Source organism: Callorhinus ursinus, unplaced genomic scaffold (assembly GCF_003265705.2).
Source record: "Callorhinus ursinus isolate GAN/ISIS: 27379988/994484 unplaced genomic scaffold, GSC_fseal_2.0 scaffold29, whole genome shotgun sequence".
In the NCBI taxonomy this organism is placed as follows: domain Eukaryota; kingdom Metazoa; phylum Chordata; class Mammalia; order Carnivora; family Otariidae; genus Callorhinus; species Callorhinus ursinus.
In genome coordinates this window covers 13,656,060-13,678,055 of record NW_027397091.1, presented here as the reverse complement: position 1 = coordinate 13,678,055, position 21,996 = coordinate 13,656,060, and the positions used below count along the sequence as shown (strand labels likewise).

Here is a 21,996-nt window from a genome sequence, read left to right as displayed (position 1 = left end):
AGAGTCATAGCAGAAGAAAGATCTTTCAGTCATTAAGTATTTATTGAGCACCTGTGTGTATCGGGAGCCATTCAAAGATTGGAGATTCCTTGCTGAACAGGATGGATAAAGTGGCTGCCCTCAGAGAGCTTATATTCTCGTATGCTGCTGTCTAATAGAAGGCAATGTCAGCCACCTATGTAATTTAAGGTTTTCTGGTAGCCACATTAAAAAAATAAAAAAAAAAAATAGGTGAAATTAACTTTAACCATCTATTTAACCCATTATATTCAAAATGCCATTTCAACATGAAATCAGTGGAATGAGTATAAATGAGATATTTTAAACCCTTTTCTTGTACTAATTCTTTGAAATCTGGTGTGTTTTTTTATATGGTGCAACTCAATTTGGACTAACCACATTTCAAGTGCTCAGTAGCCACATGTGGCCGGTCTCTGCTATATTGGACAGCACGGGTCTAGGGAGTAAACAAAGATCATATGTAATGGCAGGTAGTTGGAAGTTTTATAAAGAAAATAAAGGGGTAGGTTACCATAGATACTAGTGGTCAAAGAAGGACTTTTTGTGTAGATAAAAGAAGGTGATGAACTGTGGGAATATCTAGGAAGAATGCTCTAGGCAGAAGGAATAGCAAGTACAAAGGCCCTGTGGCAAGCACATGCACTGGATACAGAAGGCCAGTGGGGCCTCCTGTGCAGTGAGATGGGGGGGGTGCATCATGTACAGCCCAGTAAGCCATGGTGAGGTCTTAGGCTTATTATTCTACGTGGGGTTTGGGCCATTGGAAGAGTTGGAAGAGTGAAAGAATGGAGTGACCTGATCTGAGTTTAGTTGTCCAAGGGTCACTTGGGCCACTGGTGGAGAATGGCCTGAAAGGGGGCAAGAATAGAAGTGGGATGATTTGAGCAAGAGGTGTAGGTGTATATGATTCATTTACCCTGCAAGCATTCATTGGCCACCTGTGAAGTGCCAAGCATTGTGCTTAGGCATTGGGGATACCAGTGGGCATGATCTGTATCCTCAGGAAGCTCAGGCTAGCAAATGAGTGACCTGCTGGTTCGTGGTGGCAAGGTTGAGTAGATGGGTAGATGGAGAAGGCAGGGAGCCATTCTGTTGAGGAGGCAGGTGTGGTGCTCTCTGGCTGTGCTGTTTCTTTGCTTGGCTGGTCACCAGGCTAGAGTGTCAGGCTAAAAGAGCTTGAGCTTAGGTGACCTGTAAGACCTTCCTAGAACTGAGGTCAACAGCCTCTCTTCTGTGGAATGTGGACAGCTGCTGCAGGTGAGTCAGGGAGATGGGGGCTGATGCTCAGTATGTTATGCGGGCAGCGGACCCGTGCTGGAGGCAGGAGGATAGTGAGGAGGGAAGGGAGGAACACTACAAAGCAGGCTCTTTCTTTTCCCACAAGGGAAGCTGATTCCCAGGGGTCATGATAACTTAGCCTGCACTTTTTCCTAACAAGTAGTTTTCAGATTTTCTGCTCTTTCTGATGACCAATGCAGGACTTAAAGAATCAGTCGAAGGAATTCATTCCTCCTTTCCTGGAACATAAGTGTTTATGGAACTGATTTGATTGTAATTTAATCTTGGCTGGAATTCCTCTCTCCTTCGATTTTGAAGAGTCGGAGGATTATGTCATTGTTTCTGCTTTTGCTGTCTTTTCCCTTTTTCCTTTTCTTCTCTTTTGAGAGACAGCTATCGCTAATCAGTCCTAGATACATCTGATTTATTTTCTGTACCGTCTTCCTTAGCCTTTGCAGCATGCTTGTTGTTCTTGGTTTGCCATTTCTTATTCATTTATTCATTCCTTCTTTCAGCAGACATTAAGTGCTTTCTGCAAATGAGAAACTTTCTTTGTGTGTTGGCTTTTCCTTGGAAGGATACCTTTGGATGGTTCCTTGATTAAATTAGTGAGGCAGAGATTTCACTGTCCTGTAATCGCACACTTTCCCACAGTCCTCAGTACAGTGGAGGTGTGCTAGAGGCATGGATGTGGAAGAGCAGGTAAATCAGGTGGTCCTCAGGTTGCATCCTGCTATTGCTCCTAAGTAGCTGCATGGTTTTCTAAAGGATACCTTAGTCTTCTGATCTCTTCTTTCCTCATCTGTTACAGTGGGGACAGTAATACCTTATTCATAAGGTTATTTTGATGGCTTAAGGAATTAATGGCTGCAGAGTGCTTGTGTACTACTGTAGTGTAGGCACCATCAGTGGTATAACTGTTACAATTTTATCTTATACCTCTTGGGATTTCACATAGATACTGTGATGGTGAAGCACAATCTTACATAACTCAGTAATGAATGGACACAGTCTACTAGTCACCAAGCATTCTGTTATGCTGTGTAGATGATAAAGTACAATAGGTATCTGGAGAAAGGAAGGTCAATGTGAGCTCAAGTCTGCAGGTAAGGCATTATGGCTGGAGTTGAACTTTGAGGTCTGACAAGGCTTAGCCTGGTGAAGAGCGCGTGTTTTCATGGTGATCTTGACATTTGTCCAGCATTTGGTCAGAGATGATTGAGGGCATGATCCTTACTCTCTAATAGCTCATGACCTAGGGGGGTTGATAGAAACAAAGGGAGCCTCCCAAGTTCTCTAGGTGATGATGGTGTATTCAAGGCATGATGCATGAGGGTGGGAGTGGTGAGTGGTGTTCCTTCTGAGGGCTGGGGAGAATACCCCAGAGGAGGATACCATGACTGAGGGTATGTGCTAGGCCTTGTGTTAGACCAGTAGTTCTCCAAGGTTTTGGTTTTGGGGATTCCTACATTCTTCAAAATTTTTGAGGACCCCAAAGAGCTTTTGTTTTTGTGGGTTACATCAGTCTATTGTTTACCACATTAGGAATTAAACCAGAAAATTATAAAACATAGGAATATGTAAGCACACATCCCTTTAGCCATCAGAATGATTCATCACACGTCTTGTAGCCTCTGGAAGACTCCACTGTGCACTTGTGAGAGAATGAGAGTGAAAAAGCCAAATAATGTTCTGGTGTCATTATGAACATACTTGACCTTTCCGAGGCCCCCATCATCATTACAAGCTGCTGGTTTGCATGTTGGGGATGTGGTGGTGCATATTCCAGGCACAGTCCTTGCCTTTGTTGGGCTGGTTCCTGTGGTACTATGTATGGAAGCTTGCGGCAAGGGGTGCAGTCTAATTCAGACTTGGGGGAAGAACCATCTCAGCTAGATTGAAAGTGGGCGTTAGCCAGGAACGACAAGTGTAGCAGGTGGGGGGAACAGCATGTGGGAGGCCCAGAGGCCTCATCTGCGGAGCTGAAGGAACTTCCAATGGCTGTGTATTAATTATGCATTTGCTCGAACAATACTAGCAGTTTGCTTTCTCTGCAGCTTCAGCCCGATGTGATTTTATCCATTCGTTTGTTGTCAGAGGCACACAAGGCTCTTCTCCAGCCCCTTCCCCGTGTGACTTGTAGGAAGCTAAGGGCCTTGTTTCTTTGCACTTGTGTTTGAGAGCTTCCTGTTTCAAGTGCTGAACTGGGTTTGTGAAGCTTTGAAAATGCAAATAGAATAGAGCCCTGAAATGTGAGGGGGCTCAGTGTGCAGGAGAATGGAGGCTGAATAAGAAAGCATAATCACAAAAGGACGGAAAGGCGCTACTTGGGAGTTGAAGACTTGAATGGAACAGAAGTAAAACTGCTCATTTGATGTCATCCTGGCGTGATTGTAGATGGGGCCTCGGCTCAGACTCAAGACAGCGAATGCCATTTCTACCCTGTGTGCTAGCTCTCGCCCTCTCCTCCCCTCCTCTTTTGAAATGAGGTCCAAGTCAGAGGTGCCAAGTATTACACCAGGTTCAACTTGAGCCTGCCTTCACCCTTGTATAGCTGTTGGAGGAGGGGCCTGCTTTATTGTGCATAGACTGTTGGGTCAGCTGAGCCCCAGAAATGAGGACAAACCTGTTTTGCCCTCTCCCTCTGTTTTATTTCAAAGAGCGTCACGATATCAGAGGGCTTTCTTACCTCAGGCCCTTCTGGCTTGATGACAAGGTTATTTCTTTTATTTCTGCATAAATCATGGTAGTGTATTCAGTTTCAAGGAATCTGGGATGCATTCTTGAGCGTTCAGAATCTGCTAATACTGCCCCAGCAGTGCGGCTCTGGGGACCGGTGGCTTTATTGTTCAAAAGTTGCATACCTTGAGGGTCTCAAGAGGTGAAAATACTGGCAGGGAGTTGGAAGGATTGAAAATTAAGGAGGTATAGTTTATGCTAAAAAGAGAAGGAAACGAGAGAGAAAGCCCCTCACTGCTGGTTTCTTTAAGAAATCTTAAGGAAGAACTTAGAAAACCTTATTTCCTCTTGGCTGGGTTAAATCATATTTTGTTAAAAGTCAGCTTGATTGGTTTCATCACATCAGCCCGCTTTGTCATTGCTCTGTCCCTAGAGGCACCATGGGTGGGAGAAGATAACAGAGTCCAACAGAAAGCAGGTGAAGGTTGAGAAGCCACAATCAGAGTCTTCAGATTCGCTGCCAGTTAGTCATTTTTAAGAGTTTTTTTTGCTGTTAGAGGTATAACCCCTTCTCTGAAGTCTTTCAGTTTCCTATGGGGGTCTCAACTCCCCTGTCTGGGAAGCTGTGGGAGAGCCGCTGACCTGCGTGGTCTGTCGGGGGAGGCCTCATCAGCTTCTTTTCTGCTGTCCCGCAGAGTGTGGACACAGGAGTGCCATGTCCTCTCATGTTTCAGGACAAGTCAGAAACCCAGAGTTTCACATAATATCTTCGTATTTTTAAAGTATTGACATCTAATTAAAGTATCTTAGAACACAGGGTGCACCAGTCCTGGTCCTGGGTTGCCGCTGAAAAACATTAGGTTTAGAACGAATGTTTAAAATTTCTCCCCTATCTCAAAATAAAAAGCTATACAGCAAATGAAACAGTCAAGAGAACTTAAAAGACAACGTACCAGATGGGAAAAGATATTTACAAATGATATATCTGATAAAGGGTTAGTATCCAACTTACATAACTCAACACCAAAAAAACAAATAACCCAATTAAAAAATGGGTGAAAGACATGGATGAACATTTCTCCAAAGAAGACATGCAAATGCCACCAGACACAGGAAAAGATGTTCAATGTTGCTTGTCATCAGGGAAAGGCAAACCAAAACCACAATGAGGTATCACATCATACCTGCAAGAATGGCTGATATCGAAGAAAAGACAGGAAATAACAATTGTTGGTGAGGATGTGGAGGAAAAGGAACACTTGTGCACTGTTGGCGGGAATGCAAATTGGTGCAGCCACTGTGGAAAACAGTATGGAGGTTCCTCAAAAAGTTAAAAATAGAATCACCATATGATCCAGTAATCCCACTACTGGGTGTTTACCCAGAGAAAATGAAAACATTATTCAAAAAGATACATGGACCCCTATGTTTATTGCAGCCTTATTTACAATAACCAAGATTTGGAAGCAGCCAAGGTGTCCATAGCTAGACAAATGGACAAAGAAGATGTGGTTATAGATATACAATGGAATATTACTCAGCCATAAAAAAGAATGACATCTTACCATTTGCAACAATATGGATGGATCTAGAGAGTATAATGCTAAGTGAAATCAGTCAGAGAAAGACAAATACCATATGATTTCACTCATGTGGAATTTAAGAAACAAAACAAATGAACAAACAAAAGAGACAAAGCAAAAAACAGACTCAACTATAGAGAATAAACAGGTGGTTGCCAGAGGGGAGGTGGGTGAGGGATGGGTGAAATAGGTGGTGGGGATTAAGAATACACATATCATGAGCACTGAGTAAATATATAGAATTGTTGAATCACTGCTGTCAAAATCTTAAAAAAAAAAAGGGGGGGGGCCGCCCGTGTGGCTCAGTCGTTAAGCATCTGCCTTCGGCTCAGGTCATGGTCCCGTGGTCCTGGGATCGAGCCCCACATCGGGCTCCCTTCTCGGCGGGAAGCCTGCTTCTCCCTCTCCCACTCCCCCTGCTTGTGTTCCCTCTCTTCGTTGTCTCTCTCTCTGTCAAGTAAAATCTTAAAAAAAAAAAAAAAGAATTGTTGACTCACTGTATTGTACACCTGAAACTAAAACAGCACTATTTATACTGGAATTAAAAAAAAAAAAACAACTTTCTCCTTTATTTGCTTTATTTAAAACTCTTTACTTCAGACCATTTCCCCTTACCACTTTCCTGCATTATTGGTGTTTTCAGTATTTGGGGGAGTTGTCATCTTTGAGTGCTCTTGGTTTGGCCCATTGTTGTGTCATAAGCATCCTTGAGTTTCACTGAATGCTGAGAGATGCTGGTCCTTTCCGTATTGCTGTGAAGACCAGGAAAGAGGTGTCGTGGGTGGGGGGATATAGCTCTAAAGTAGTTTCTGTGAACAGTGCTGGTAATGCTAAGGACAGCGATTGTGTCTGCATAAACGTGTCCTTCTCTGCGTGCTTCGACTCTGTTCTCTGAACCCCGTAGCCCCCTCTGAGGCAGGCAGAGAAGGCGATTCATCCCCATTTTACAGATGGGCAGGTGGCTAGGTGGTCATCAACACATTGGTCAGTTGAGATGCAGAATGTGAACCTGGCTCTTTGGACCCCGAAACTCTGGGCTACATCCCTCTGATTGTGTGCACACTGCATGCCTGAGCCCAAAGGTGTTTTCCTCTTTGCTGAGGGTTTTGGTGGCCTTCTTGGTCTTTTTCTACCTCTGTTACCTGGTTTCATACAGGTCCATGGTCATGGTTTGTGTTCTCCTTTGGGCTTTGCTAGTGACATATGATGGTTGGGGGGCGGGGGTTGGTTGCTCCTCTGAGACATTTAATGGAGGAAGTGGAAAAACCAGGAGTTTAGGACACTGGCCTCATATCTCAGCTGATGGCTTCCCGCCCCAGAGAGTGGATTTAACTGGTATGGGCTGTAGCTGGGCATCAGGAATTTTAAAGCCCCTGAGAGATTCCTGTGGGCAGCAAAGCTGGGGAGCTCCTGGGTTGGGAGTCCTAGCTGGGAGTGTGATTACTGGTGATTCTCCAGCTGCTGGATTCCTAGGATGGTGCCAGTGGGCTCGCCTTCCACTGATGCCTGGCGTTTCTACGTAATGGCAAAACGAAAATCTGCCTGAGTGTGGGGTGTGGCTTCTTCCTCTGTAGGAAGGAGCTTTGCTCTTGTGTGTTGCATCACAACTCAGAAATTGCAGATGTGGCATAGCATCCTCCATGTCTGCCCAGCATGGTCTGAAAAAGAGCAAGAGCCAGGGCAGGCAGGGAGTAGCTCTTCATCAAGCCTGGCGGTGTTTAGGCACCGGGAAAGGCAGTGTGACTCAGTTTGGTGTTCCAAGAATATCCTGGAAAAGAACTGTCCGGTGACCTACCCCCTTGTCTCCCAGGATACAAAAATGTGGCTGTTGCTTTAGGCAGTGATTGGGCTTCCTTTTTGGATGACTTCATTTTACTTACCACGTCAGCCAAAATCAGATCTCTCCTTGGTCTGGCCTCCCATGCCTGGGGTGGGGTGGGCCACTCATCCAACCCCCAACTGGCTTTGCTTTTTAGATCCTGTTTGCGCTCACCCACGTGGGGCGATCATGGGCCGTTGAAGGGCAAGAGCTATGATCATACATTTCTGTATCCCCAAGAGCCTTGTACAGCGGACACATATGCGTTTGTCCATTGACCTACTCCTGCCTCTAGCCACTGTTGCTCTCTTTTATACACAAGCGAGCGTTGCAAGTTTGCCCTTGGGGAGGGAGGGATGGGGCTGCTGGGCAGGAAGGACAGTGTGCGTTTCCTGTCTTCTGATTGGACATTCAGTATATAGTCAGAATAACTAGACATCTTTCACAAGTATTTAAAAATAAGTGAGAGAATTTTGGTGTTTCTGATTTTTTTTATGAACTGTGGCCTCTGGATTGTGTTGATGAGGATAAAGCATTTCATAAATAAAACCTACGAAGATCAACTCTATGGTGGCTCTTCATCTTTTAGAGATCTGAGATCTGGCTAGAAAATTTGGCAAAATGTATTTTCTGGATTCCCTCCATTTCCACTCATTTTGGGAAAGCCCTGGAAAGGTTGTTAACACAGATCTGCCCACCTGGAGGGCAGGGCTTTGTGCCGGTTTTGTTCACTGGTTTATGTCCAGTGCCTCAGACAGCCCAGGCATGATAAGGGTTGGTGATTCGTGGATGGATCTTGGGTTTGTGATGGAGATGAACTCACTGATTGTTGGCTGTGTGCCTGGCCTTGTGTTGCCTGCTTTCTTCTAGCACATCTTTCAGCAAATAAATGATACATCAGGCTAGCTCAGTCCCCACAGCCTTGCTGCACAATCAGTACTTTTAAGCAACTGTGTCTGATAGGTTTTATTCAGCCACTTTACAGGAGAGGAAACCAAGGCTTGGCAAAGTTAAATCAGGTGCCAAAGTCACCAAGCTGCTTCGAGGCACGATTTCAACCCCGGTCCCCAAAGCCCAGTGCTTCACTGCACAATTATGAAACCACTTTGCTTGGCAACATGAGAATCTGGGCTTGCATCTTATTCCACTCTAACTCAAAGTGAAGTCTCTTGAAGAAAAAGTCCTGCAATTTAGTATTTTGAAGCATACCCTTCTCCTATCTGGTATATTTAGCTGGCAATGCTGTAAAAGGAATCAATCTTCTTTTTACAAGCCAGCTATTGTATTTTTTTTATTTTTATTACAAAAGCTGTCACTAAGAACATTTTTCTAAAATAGAGATAAATCTGGAAGGAGGGTTGTAGTGATGGTGTGGGAAAAGAGCAGAGAAAACTCATTTCTTTGTTCCGCGGTGCTGCTGCACTAAACGAAGCTATCTTTGGACATTAAATAGTTGCCTTAACATCTGAATGTAGGAAAACAAGAGGAAGTATTAGTAAAGTTCTCGATGTTTATACTTAACACCATTCTATTTAAACTGCCACTTTTCTTTTATGAACCTGTTGATTCTGTGTTTTGGAGAAGGGTATTGAAGAAATTTGGTCATGTGCACATCCTTATTTTTCCTCTGTCCTGTGACTCAGAAGAGACCCAAGTTCCCTCTGCCTTGGTCCTGGAGTCAGAGCACAGCTGTGGGTCTTCGGGGAGAGCCGAGCTTCATTTCTTCCTTTGGAGTTAACATCTGCCAGGTTAATTGAAATGTGTAGGGAAAACACATCTGCATTTAAAAATTGAAAATGTATAATAGGCTTTGAAGCATTAGCTTCATTTTAGTGCTTGAAATTCAAGAGTAGTATCTTGTTTTCAGTTCAGCTGTTTTATTCATTCTTTCATTGCTTATTCGTTCATTCATCCAGGTGCTTTCTGTATGTGAGGGTAGTGCTGGGTATCGTGGGATATGTAAAAAGTAAGGTATTATCTCTGCCCTCAGGAAGTGACTGGACTGGTAGAGAAGACAAATATGTAGTCACCCAACAGTTAACAGGTAGAAGGTAGAAACTGCTGTGGTGTGTTGTGGAATATCACACAGAAGGTATGTGTTAGGGAGTATCACACAGAAGATGTGGTGTGTTATGGAATATCACGTAGAAGATACTGGCTACGAGGAGTTTGGGAAGGCTTCCTAGAGGAGGAGACATCTTTAAAAACTTTGAAGGAAAAGTGAGATGGAGGAGAAAATTACATTCCAGGCAGAGGGAACAGCATGAGGGTTGCTGTGAGTCCTGGAAGAAGGAACAGTTTGGAATGGGATGGGGGGCTTGGGTGGTGCAGATGTGTGTGGGAGATGAGGCTGGATGGGCTTCTTGTGCCCCCGATCCAGTGTCTGATGGGGTAGATACCTTACACCCTCTTTAGAGAGTACTCTTGGTGTGGATTGCTCACGTGTGCAGACTGGCCCATCATGTACCTGTGGGAGCCCAAGCTTACCTAACTCCACTTTCAAGGGGATGTAGCTAAAATCAAGTTTGGGGTTCTAGCTTTGCACACAGCCTGTAGCCATTCACTGTGGCTCGGGAGTATTGACTCTTAATTCCTTTAACTTTCCACAGTGCCAACTCTAGTAGCAACTTTGAGCAAGTGCCTTAACCTCCTGGGGCCTCACCTTCTCTCCATGTGAGTTGAGGTCATGGGCAAGGTCTCCTGCTCTCTCCTGAGTCCATCCTCTTCTTGTCAAGTGTTCCATTTCCCTGAGCCAAGAGCCTCAGCTTGGCTCTCAAGCCGTTTACCATCTTGGCCCTTCCTCCCCATGGAATATCCAGAATTCCCTGCAAAGTGTCATTATCATCTTTAGTCTCAAGCAAAATTTAGTTCTTTATGCTTTTGGGCTTGAATTTTATAGTGCATGAAATTCTTCAGCTCTCAACTGGTTTTCCTCAGCTGGGCCAGGGTTCTGTGACAGAATTAAATTATGCCTAATGCCTGGAGTAAGGCATCCACTCACTATATATAATGAATTAATTTCCCTTCTATGCTTCTAGAATGGTACTAGTTATGTACTGTCCTTAGGAGAATTGAGAAAATACTCAGTATACGTGCATAATTTTTTTCTTCTCTTCTTCCTTTCTATTTAACTGCAAATTAGATTCTAGTTTTCATGCTCCTTTGCTACTTCGTTTTTCTTCCCACTTACCAGTGTTTTTCAATGACTGTGGTGTTTCCAGTGTTCAGAAGGGAAGCCCTAGTGAGAAGCCAGCAGTGGTAACCCTAAAGGCATAATCCAAATCTGGAGTTGTGTTCTGGAATTGGGGATGTGTGGGTTGGGCTCGATTCAGAGGAAGGGATGAGAGCACCTAGTGAAGTGTGGTTTCAGAAGGAGTGAAGAGGAGCTAAGCTTCCTCGCTGGTCCAGTGTCTCTTGTGTGGCCTATAGTACCCTCCTCAGTGGCTTCTTTTCTTTCCTCTTGCCCCTCTGTAGTCCCTGCATAGCAGGTAGAGGGAGCATTTAAAAATGTGTGTGATTTTGCCACTTCCCCGGACCCCATACCTTCCTGTGGCCGTGGTCTATCACATGTAAGTTCCAGAGTCCGATGTGATTTGCCCCTGGCTTTTGTGACCTCATGTCCTGTTTTGCTTGACCCCCTCTCTTCTTCAGTCATGCTGGCCTCTTGCTCTTACCTCCTCAAACCTCCGACTGGTTCCTGCCTGGTTCCTGCTCGGCCTTTGTCCTGCTGTTCTGTTTGTCTGGAATGCTCCTCCCAGATCTTTGCCTGGCCCTTGGCCTTGCTGCCGTCAGGCCTTTGCTCCCACATCACTGCCTTGGAAAGGTCTTTACTGGGCCACCTGCCTCCCGCTGCCTCTGCTCTCAGTTCTCTCTCGTGACATACTTTCATTTCTTTATAGTACTTACCAGGATCTAAGATGGTACTGTATTTATTTTGTTTCTCCCCTGTCACTAAAATGCTGACTGCAGGACTCTTGTCTGTATTGTTTACTTCTTTTCCCCTACACCCAGAGTATTGTCTGGCATGAAAGGTACTCACTAAATATTTGAAGACTGAAGACTGTGTAAATCTCCGCATACGGGCGGGGCATGCCAGATAAGCATTTGTCAGCCTCCACCTCCTCAGGGATGATCCTGTGCATCTCAAGGCAGCTCATTTGTATTGAGATAGTTCTGATTGTTAGGCTGTCCTTCCTTCTGCTGGAAACAAAAAAAGTATCTGCCTTCTTTCTTGCCCAGTAGCCCCTGCTCATGGCTCTGCCGGGCACCCCTAATGAACACCCTGCTTGCTAAACTCCCTCACAGTGTCTGCTTCTCTGGGATCCCAGCCTGCAGCAGTTGGTTTGTTGCTTAATCTTCTTAGGTTTCTTATACCCTCTCTAGACCAGGGATAGTAATAAAAGTTTCTGCTTCATAGCTCCCTCCAGCTGTGGCAGGGGTCAGCGGAGCATTTCACATAACACGGGATGTTCCTAGCATCCGAGACTGTGACAGCACTGCTGTCCTTGGCTCGTCCATGGTGGCAGTCCACGGGGAATGGAGCGGGGGCTCTGCAGACTTCTCACTGGCTGCCACTCGAGGTTGGCCTTTGGATGTAGGTCATGGTGCCACTGACCTCTGGCTGATGGCTGTGTGGTGAGGTGTGTTCTGAGGAGCTGGAATGAAGTCAGGGTGATTGCCTGAGAAGCCCACTCCAGAATTTTTTTGTGTCTGTCTCCCCTGGGTTTTCTCCAGAAACTGAGTCAAAGGCTTTTATGATTTCACGGAGAGCAACTGAGAGGAGTCAGCAGTCCCATGTTCTCTGGGTGCTTAGAACCAGCCAGAAAGGTTAGGGAGAAGCTGGTTGCAGGAGAATAGCCCTCCCTGACTCCACACTTAGACACAGGCGAGGGGACTTGTATTTATGGAGCCTCTGCTGCTGCATCAGGTACTGAGGGTGCAGGTGAAAGTGAGGACTCTGCTCAGTCGCTGTCTGGGCTTGAGGAAGGGAGACGAATACCCGTGCATCTAAGGGGAAGAGCCTGCTGGGTGCACAGCCCGGCTAAGAGATGGTGGCGTTCGGGGTAGCAAGCAAAAATAAAGTGTGAGTAGATCACATGCAATATTTGGGATATAGTCCTGCTAAAAAAGCGTTTTTCTGAAATTCACACTTAATTGGGTGTCCTGTATTTTATCTTGAGCCCTAATAATAGGGAAAAGAGACATGTCATTGGGTAGAGCAGAGGGACTGAGCAATTCATTGAGCGTAGGGGATCAGGATACAGTATAACTCTGTTTTCAAATATTGCACGAGATCTACTCATACTACTAACAGCCTTGTCTTTATCCTTTCAGAAATTTTCAGGAATGTTTTGCACATCTGGAAGCATATAAGTGCATATTCTTTATGCTTTATTTATCCACATAACTGCAAACCAGATCGTGGTCTACACACAGCTGCTTGTTCTTTCTCCCTCTTAGCAGTGTTCCTTGGACTTCTTTCCATTGCAGTACCCATGGAGGTCACACATTCTTTTAGAAAATGGCTTTTTATTTATATTTTTGCTATTGAGTGTCCTGCCACCAAAATGAAGGCAGTTAAATATTAGTTCATATTTTTGAAGTTTGATTGTTATACAATATTATGTTAATTTCAGGTGTACAACATAGTGATTCTACAATTATATACAAAGTATGTAAGTTTTAAGGTGAATTCGGGGGATACTAATTTACTTTAGAACTTGGGATGAATAAGCTACTCTTTAGAATCTTCTTAGATAATTCTTAGTTTGGAGATCTCAGTACCACCCAGTCAGGCTGTTTATTATGGAGTGACCAAATACCATCAACTGAGCAACTGGAATCAATTTGAATTGCTGAATAATTTAAAAACATTTCAAAATTGTTGAATTAACATAGGGTTGTTTTTTTCTGATAAGCTTCCTCCTACGCACAAATCTGAGAGCTGACACAATTCATCTCTTTTTCTGATTGGGCATTTTACTCTTTTCCCTTCCTTCCTCCTTCTCCCTCCCCCCGGTATTGATCTATAACTCAGTCTACTTAATCTAGCTGGTTCGTTTGTAGCATCTTATGATCTAGTTTCCAGACCTTTCAAATAAATTACTCATTTATATGAAGGAACCATAATTGACTTTTCGGTTGAGAAACCCAATTCACCAAAGTGGCTTGGGAGAGACATAGTTCATTTTGCTCTATTATCAAATCAATGTTCAAATAATATTTTAAGATTATTTATTTTCCTCAATATGAGAAAAATGTCAAGATTTATTTCCCATATTTCTTAAATGTCAGAGAAAATTGACCTGAGCTGGGGGAACTCTCAGTGCCTGGCGTTTTACAGTTTTCAGCCCAAGGATTAAGAGACAAAGCACTGAGCACTCATTGTGAGTGTTGCCCTTGTACTCAGTGGATTCAGGTTGTAGAGTGTGAACGAAGCTGGTTCTTGCTTCTCTGGGACTCGCTAGACTAATTGGAGAGGTGACGTCAGCAGGGATGAGGCCCGTGTGAGTGGGATGAACCAGGCAGGTGTATGAAGGGAAATGTTTCTGAAGTTTTATCAAGGGTGGCTGATTCAAATTAGACTGGAGACAAGCCTTGCTTTGGAATGTGGATAGGAACTGGATGGCACCGTAGCTTGTGCGAGAGCAAGAACCAAGAACTGTGATATAGCAGGAACCCTCACAGGGAGGCTGGCATGAAGTAGAGGATGCACGTGGAGAAGACTAGGCTGGGGTAAGAGGCAGTTATTTAACTTTCAGTCAGCCCATCACATTTAGCAGCCATTTGATGGGTAACTCAAAGTTGCAGGTACTGTGCTAGGGCCTGGAGATATAAACCCAGACAGGTAGAGTCCTTACTTTTAAGAAGTTCAGAGTCTGGTGGGTGAGACAGGGAGGAGGACCCTCTGACTAGGGCATGGGATGGAGGGCTCAGTGAAGGCTCTCCAGATGTGCGAGGTCTGAGCTGAGTCTGGATGGATGGCTGGGAGCGGGCCAGGCCAGACAGGGATGGGATTGATACAATGTTGAATGGCAACATTAGTTGGGGTCAGAGCGGGAAGGACTTTGTATACTGCTGGCAGCTGGATTTTATCCTAGAGCCTTTGAGAAGTCACTGAAGGAGTTAAAGTGCAGGAGCCTTACAGTGAGATGTGGGTTTGGAGGAATCCCTCTGACAGCAGGGTAGAGTGTGGGTGGGAAGGGACAAGGCTGGAGGCAAAGACACTGGAGAGGTGGTGGTGGCCCCAGCTGGGACAGTGTCTGTGGAGCAGGGAGATGTGGCATGTGGCCAAGGTCGGTAGATGAGCTATCGATTGCACAGGACTAGGTAACTGACTGTTGGCTGTGGGGATGAGGGAGTGGAGGTAAGGCTGTTGGATGGAGTGTCACATGGACCCTGAAGTCACCTTTGATAGTTAAAGGCTCGGCGGTGAAGTGAAGGCCATGGGCAGTAGACTGTCTCCAGTGGACAAGGGGCTGAGCAGAATTGATCAGCAGGGTGTGGAGGGAAAGAGGGGACTGGAGCCTTCCTTCTTCTTTCTTTCATCTCTGGAATATTTGGAAGTTTGACAACTCTCCTGGAATCTACAATGGATAAATACACCAAAGGGTATTCATAGTTTCAACATTTAATAATTCCAACCATTATAAGCCTTTTGTGGACATTACAATGGCTTTTCCATGGGTATTTTCAGTAACTAGAGTGAAATTTGCTCTGTATGGCTTAAAATCCAGCATTTTTGTTATAAATGCTAATACTTTTGGAGTAAAGATATACCTTTTTCTTATAGTTTTAGTTTTTAGGCTCAGGAAGGAAGCAATCTGGGCGCCTGGGTGGCTCGGTCGGTTGAGGGTCTGCCTTTGGCTCAGGTCATAATCCCAGTGTCCTGGGATCCAGTCCCACATCAGGCTCCCTGCTCAGTGGAGAGTCTGCTTCCCTCCCTTCCCCGCTTGTGCTCTCTTTTGTGCTCTCTTGGAAAAATAAATAAATAAAATCTTTAAAAAAAAAAGGAAGCAATCTAAGAAATTGTTGCGTGTGAAATTTTCTTTCTGGAACAGAGGGCCTCCACCTAATCTTGATGACCTGTGATTATTATTTTTAAAAATGTTTATTGCTTCACAACTTTATTTTTTGAATCACAAGCAATTTAGAGTGACCACCACTGAGGCCTCTGTTAAAAGATTTTCCAGCAGAGCTGCCCCAGTTTTAAGATTAAGCAGTATTGTGCTTTAAGATGAACTTTCAAGATCTTCAGAGAAGAAAAGCATTGCTTCCATCTGTGCCTTTCTTAGACTCAAATCATATTGCAGAAAACTAAAAATTAACACAGCAGTAAGACGGTATAAAGTACCTGTCTATTTTAGAATCCTCGAGGATATTTTCTTGTAAGAAACTACTTAGCCCATAATCAGCATGAAGTGTACACAGTATTTGTCATTTCTGTGGTCCAGGATATGAAGGTTCCCAGACAGAATCGTGTTCTCCAGTACTCCTGCAGGCGCGATGTCACCTCAGTCACCATGATTAACAGCGCTGATAACCGTTCCCTTTAACGAAACATCCTCGCACATGGCCCGTTCCCTGGAACTGTGAGCTGATCCACTTCAAGCATATCTGGTATACTTTCAGACCTCCTTAGGTAATCCCGAATCTTGGTAAAGGAACTGCCTAATTTAACCGAGGGCACTGGAGGACAATTCCCACTTTCCATGTGTCAGAGATCCTGCATTAAGACTGTAAGAGATTTGACATCACAAGCGAGAGATCTGGTGTGGTTTTGACAGGCAGAAACTGCCTTGTAGGAACATTAATACCTAGAGTTTTAAAACCTTTTCCAGGTAGCCTGCACTGCAGTTTCTGACTGAGTGACATTTAGCCCTCCATCCAGTCCCTGGATTTACAGTGATTTCCGTGTCAATAGCCTTCTGCTCCTGCAGCCTTTTCAACTGCTGCAAGAGAGATACGGATCTCAGGTTGTTGGCATTAAATATTTTGAATTTTCATAAGACTCAAACTCATCAACATGTGCTTTTGGCCCTTGAGCGATTTCCATCAGTCACCAGACTTCACACTGAGTGTCCCACTGTTTACAGCTGCATGTGTTTTATTCGTGACTTCCATGACAAGTTCATTGGCTGGGTTCATTAGATGGTTAAGAACATAAAGCTCCACCGTGACACCCAGATTATCTACATCAGAAACAGAAATATATTCTTTGCCTTCTCCCAGAAGGGTATCGAGCAAACCAGAGTTGTAGAAACTGGCGTAAATGTCACCATGACCTGGGGTACCAAGCTTCTGTGTTTTCCCCTGAGTAAGATACATTCTTTGCTGCAGGCAATCAGGATTCTTTATTAATCCTTGGGTACCTGCTTTGATTAAAAATGTAGATTTTTCAAATGAAATGTTTGTTTTTCTCTAGTATTTATTTTTGTATCTTCATTTGTATTAAGAGTGCTCATTAGCTCATTAGAATAAGAGGAACATTTCTATTGTAGATTTTGTTCAGATGTTCAGTTTGCTGAATGGTCACATCTAAAAAGATACTCTGATTTTGCACACCTGTCCGACTTTTTGGGCTTTTGCAGCCCATGCTTGTCCTCAAAGTGCCATTGAGTTTTACCACCACCAGCTGGTTCAGCACAGAAGATAAATATGATTAGGTAAGCCCTGGCCCTCATCTCTTCGTAGGGCTGCATCGAATCTTCTGGAAGTCCCTGGATTTTCCCCCGATCCACAGAAGGTCCCTTTTCTTGCAAAAAATCTATGAAACAGCTTCTGAAAATCCATTAAGGTTTTTTCTTTAGTGTGCTCAAACTCATGTGATGGTGCTGTGGTATTTTTTCTAGTTCCTTCTTCGAAGATCTTGTTGAATGACTTTTTGGAACTGAGAAGCATCATCTTGAGACATGGCTTTGCTAAGATCTCTCTGAGCCATGCCTCCATTACCATAACTGGCTCCTCCTTTCTTCTCTTACTCCCTGGGTTTTTTAAGATTCTGTCCCCAGGCCATTTTTTCCCCTTAGTTATTCCCTTACCCTTATTCTTTTTACGAATGACTTCAAGCTATTGGTGGCAACCTCACCTTGACATTGGGAAACAGTCTGGGTATAGAAAGGCCTAGAAGCTGATAGCTTGGCAGGGTGCTGGGAATGAGGTCATCTGGAGGTCATAACACTCAGATGACTTCTTAGGCCCCAGTAAGTCAGACACTTGTTTTCGGTCAGAAGCCACAGTACAACTTACGAGCCAAGAGTAGAGACAGTGTCAGCTGATTTAGGTTGTACCCGTATTCTGCCATGTGACTTTACAAGTAGAACTTTAAGGTCAAATTACAAAGGTAGTGCCTTCCCAGTGTACAAAGTAGATAACATTATGGAATGTGTCTCCTGAACGTAAAGATAAGGCCAGTTACCACTCTGTCAGATTAAGATAATGTCAGCACAGTGCTTTCCAAGCTTTCATGTTCATTGGAATCATTAAGGGCTCTTGTTACAGCGCAGGTTCCCATTCAGTAGGTCTGTGGTGGGGCCTGAGATCCCTCCTTTCTAACAAGCCCCCGGGGCTACCAGTGCTGCTGGTTCCTGAGCTGGAGCTGCTGTCTTTTGGGGGTACAGAGCTCTTTGTGAAAGTGAAGAAAGCTATGGACCCTCAGAACAGTGAACCTGCCACCTTCCCCCTCCCACCGCCACATCGCTGTGCAGATGATTTTAAGGTTGTGAACACTTTGAAACCCACCCAGCATCTTCAGGTTTCAGAAGTGGCTAATAGATGCTCCTAGGACATAATGGTCTTTAAGTCGGTGTCTTCTCTAGTATTTTTATAGCATGGATTTTAATTTAAAACTAGGGAGATACTGCTGTGGTTACCTACAAGGGAAGAATAAATGATCATTCGAAGGGCCCTTAAACTTGCGCCACTCCAAAGGTATAAGGCTATGAGCCTTGGAATTACTTTGCCTCTGACTTCCAGCAAGAGTGGTGGGCACGGTGTGAGTTGCATTCCTTCATGTTTTATAAGTAAGAATTGACAAGTAGTGTGAGCACCTGTTGGGGTCCCTTCTGATCTTCCATCCCTGGATGATTGTGTGCTCCCAGCAGGTATTTGTTGAAAATAGTGGTTTTAAAGCAGAAGATCTAGACACATTTGGTTAGGGACAGAGAAATGACCCATGTGGTAATGGGAGGGATCGAGATGTGGCAGCCCATGGTGTTAATTAAACTAATTGTGTAGTTCTCGTGCTGTGGGCAGGACCTACTTTTGGTAGTTGCATGCTGTAAGAAAAGGGTTAATTTTGTGAAGTATTTATTTTATGGCCACATGAACATGGGGCGATCTCAAGGCAGTTCTCACTTTTGGGTCCAAAATGGAGCTACCCAAGATCTGGGCACTGTGAACATGGTGGTGGTGGAGGGGGATTCCATTTATTTGTCTTTTAAGCTACTGGTCTGTTCATCCAGGCCTATACTTCTTCAGACTGGCTTGGAAAAGTTAGATCAGGCAATGGGAATCCATTGTAGTTCTTGAATGGTGTTTACAACATACTGTTTGGATTTCATTATTCTGGCTGGTATTTATTCTGCCTGTTCATCCTGAGGTTGCCAGGACACCTGCTTCCCCCACCCTGGGATTATTTTAAAGGAATTCCCAGACATCATATTATTTCATTCATAACTATTTCAATGTGTCTCTAAAAGGTTAAGACTTTAAAAAAAATCATCACAATATCATTATCACACCAAAAATGGTAGTAATAATTTCTTAATATCAAATTTGTATTTAGTCAGTGTTAAGATTTCCCTAGATATCTTATAATTTCTAAAAATGCCTTTTCTGTTTGCACTGAAATCCCATTGGTTGATAGGTTTTTTTTTTTTTTTAAGGATTTTATTTATTTGTCAGAGAGAGAGAGAACACAAGCAGGGGGTATCAGCAGGCAGAGGGAGAAGCAGGCCCCTCTCTGAGCAAAGAGCCCGATATGGGATTCGATCCCAGGATCCTGGGATCATCATGATCCGAGCTGAAGACAGGTGCTTTACCGACTAAGCCACCCAGGTGTCCCTGGATGATAGGTCTTTAAAGCCTTTTTTCAATCTATAGGTTACCCTTCCATCTTTATACTCCTTGCAATTTATTGTTCTTGTTATTGAATAGGCTGGGTCACTTACCTGCTGCCATTCCCAGAAGCTGGATTTTGCTGATTGCGTCTCTGGTATTGTTTGATGTGTTCCCCCTGCCCCCTGTGTTTCCTGGCATTCACTATCCATCAGCTCTAGATCAGAGTCCGGCCTTTTCCGTGGGCCAGGGACAAGATTTCTGCGGCAGAGGTGTTGGTGTTTCAGTTCTGATGGACAGCATGTCTGGTTGTCTCCTAGTGGTGGAGTTAGCAGCCACTGATGGTCACTGCCTGGAGCCACGAATACACGGGAGTTGCAAAGTTCTGACATTCTAATTCTGTCACTCCTTCTTCATTTATAAGATAGAATACTCTAAAAAGAGGAACTTTCCCAAACAACTGTTTGGTTAAACTTAAAATTAAAAACACTTAATTGTTTAGGAAATGCAGGGCAAATGCTTGAGTCTTCCCTTTTATATACTGGGTTTTTTTTAAAGATTTTTATTTATTTTAGAGACAGAGAGAGAGTGTGCTTTTACAGGTTGGGGGGAAGGGTGGAGGGAGAGAGAGAATCTCAAACAGGCTCCACACTCAGTGGAGCTCGATCCCAGGACCCTGAGATCATGACCTGAGCCAATATCAAGAGTCTGACGCTTAACCGACTGAGCCATCCAGGCGCCCCTACTTACTAGTTTTTAAAATAATGAGGTGACTCTTGATTCTCCAAAGGGTACCATTCGGTTTTTATGTTTTAAATTATGAGTTCATAAGTTGATGCATATTTCATGTGTTTCAGTCTTTTGCAGTTACCATTCTCTACTGCTCGGATTTGGCCGGTGGGAACTTAGTTCAGGTTGACTCCTGAGTCCTTCTGACCTGGCTCTTATTGGTGATTTCTCACTGTGTAACACAACTTAGGGGCTTAAGGCCCCTAAACTCCTAATTTAGGGTCTTATAACAACCATCTATTATCTCACCGTTTCTGTGAGTCAGGAGTTGGGGTGGGCTTTACTTGGGTCCTCTGACCCACTCAGGGTCTCTCAAGGCTGCAGTCCAGGGCCTTCCAGCCTGGCTGGGGAAGGGGCACTCCCAGGCTCACTCAGGTGGCTGCCTGACCGACCACAGTTTGTTGCCATGTGAGTCTCTGCCGAAGTCTCACAGTGTGGTGTGTGGCTGTCCCCATTGCCAGGACTCAGAGACAGAGACACACACACAGGAGCGCCAGCAAGTCAGAAATCAGAATCTTCTTGTAATCCTAACTAGGAAGCAACAGACTATCACTTTGGGGGGGTCTTAGTGTTGTAATCAGTGGAATTGAATTGCTAGGTCCAGCCCACTCCCCGGGGCAGGGGATCACACAGGGTCACAGACACCTGGAGGATAGGGATCACCAGGAGCCATATTAGAAGTTGCCTATGGACAACTTGGACAAACCAGTAACTTTTGATGTGATAGCTTCCTGGTTTCTTGTGTAACAAGATAGTTCAAACATTTGGATTGAGTTGTTCTCCTAACAGCCCTGACTCTAAATGAAATTTAGAGACTATAATTTGGGCATGAGATTCTAGGCCTTTTCAGAGGACAAAGCTAGGGAGTAAATTTCTTTTCCTTTTTCAGTTTCAGATAAAGTTTATGATTTTACTTGACCTCATCCATCTTATGTTTGTGTCTCCGTTCATCCAAAAACCTTGGTTCTCAAGGCCACCACCATAATTAATCAGGTATTATCCCACAGTGCACAAACAGAAGTCTCCGAATGATAATGGTTACTTTACTGGCAAAAATCTGATTACTGAAAGGGCTTTGACTTCTTTACAGTTCTTTTTCTCCTTGGGCCAACACCCCACTACATTCTACAGTCAGATTCCAGCATCCAGTCAGGACTGACATTGTCTTTCACTGTGTGCCGCCGATGCACAGTTAGGTTCACTTGCCTCAGCTTACTTTTGAGTTTTAGGTCATTTTATTTTAATTTTTATTTTTATCTTATTTTTTAACGCTGAATATATGACCTGTACTTCAAGCTTTTTTTTTTTTTTTTTTTTTTTTTGACACTGATGTGTTTTAGGTCACTTTGAAAAACAATCTTATTTTATTTTTTTTAAATTTTTTTATTATGTTAATCACCATACATTACATCATTAGTTCTTGATGTAGTGTTCCATGATTCATTGTGCATAACACCCAGTGCTCCACGCAGAATGTGCCCTCTTTAATACCCATCACCAGGCTAACCCATCCCCCCACCCTCCTCCCCTCTAGAACCCTGTTTGTTTTTCAGAGTCCATCGTCTCTCATGGTTCGTCTCCCCCTCTCACTTACTCCCCTTCATTCTTCCCCTCCTGCTATCTTCTTCTTTTTCTTTTTTCTTAACATATGTTGCATTATTTGTTTCAGAAGTTCAGATCTGTGATTCAAAAGTCTTGCACAATTCACAGCGCTCACCATAGGACATACCCTCCCCAACGTCTATCACCCAGCCACCCCCACCCCCCCCC

General features: G+C 44.1%; 1 protein-coding gene and 1 pseudogene across 1 annotated transcript in view; one reads left to right on the top strand and one right to left on the bottom strand.

The window, feature by feature from the left end:
- Window positions 1-21,996, top strand: part of KIF16B (kinesin family member 16B) — a 312,760-nt gene that overhangs the window by 13,357 nt on the left and 277,407 nt on the right. The window lies entirely within an intron of this gene.
- On the bottom strand, window positions 15,780-17,320 carry LOC141370239 (UTP--glucose-1-phosphate uridylyltransferase pseudogene; annotated as a pseudogene).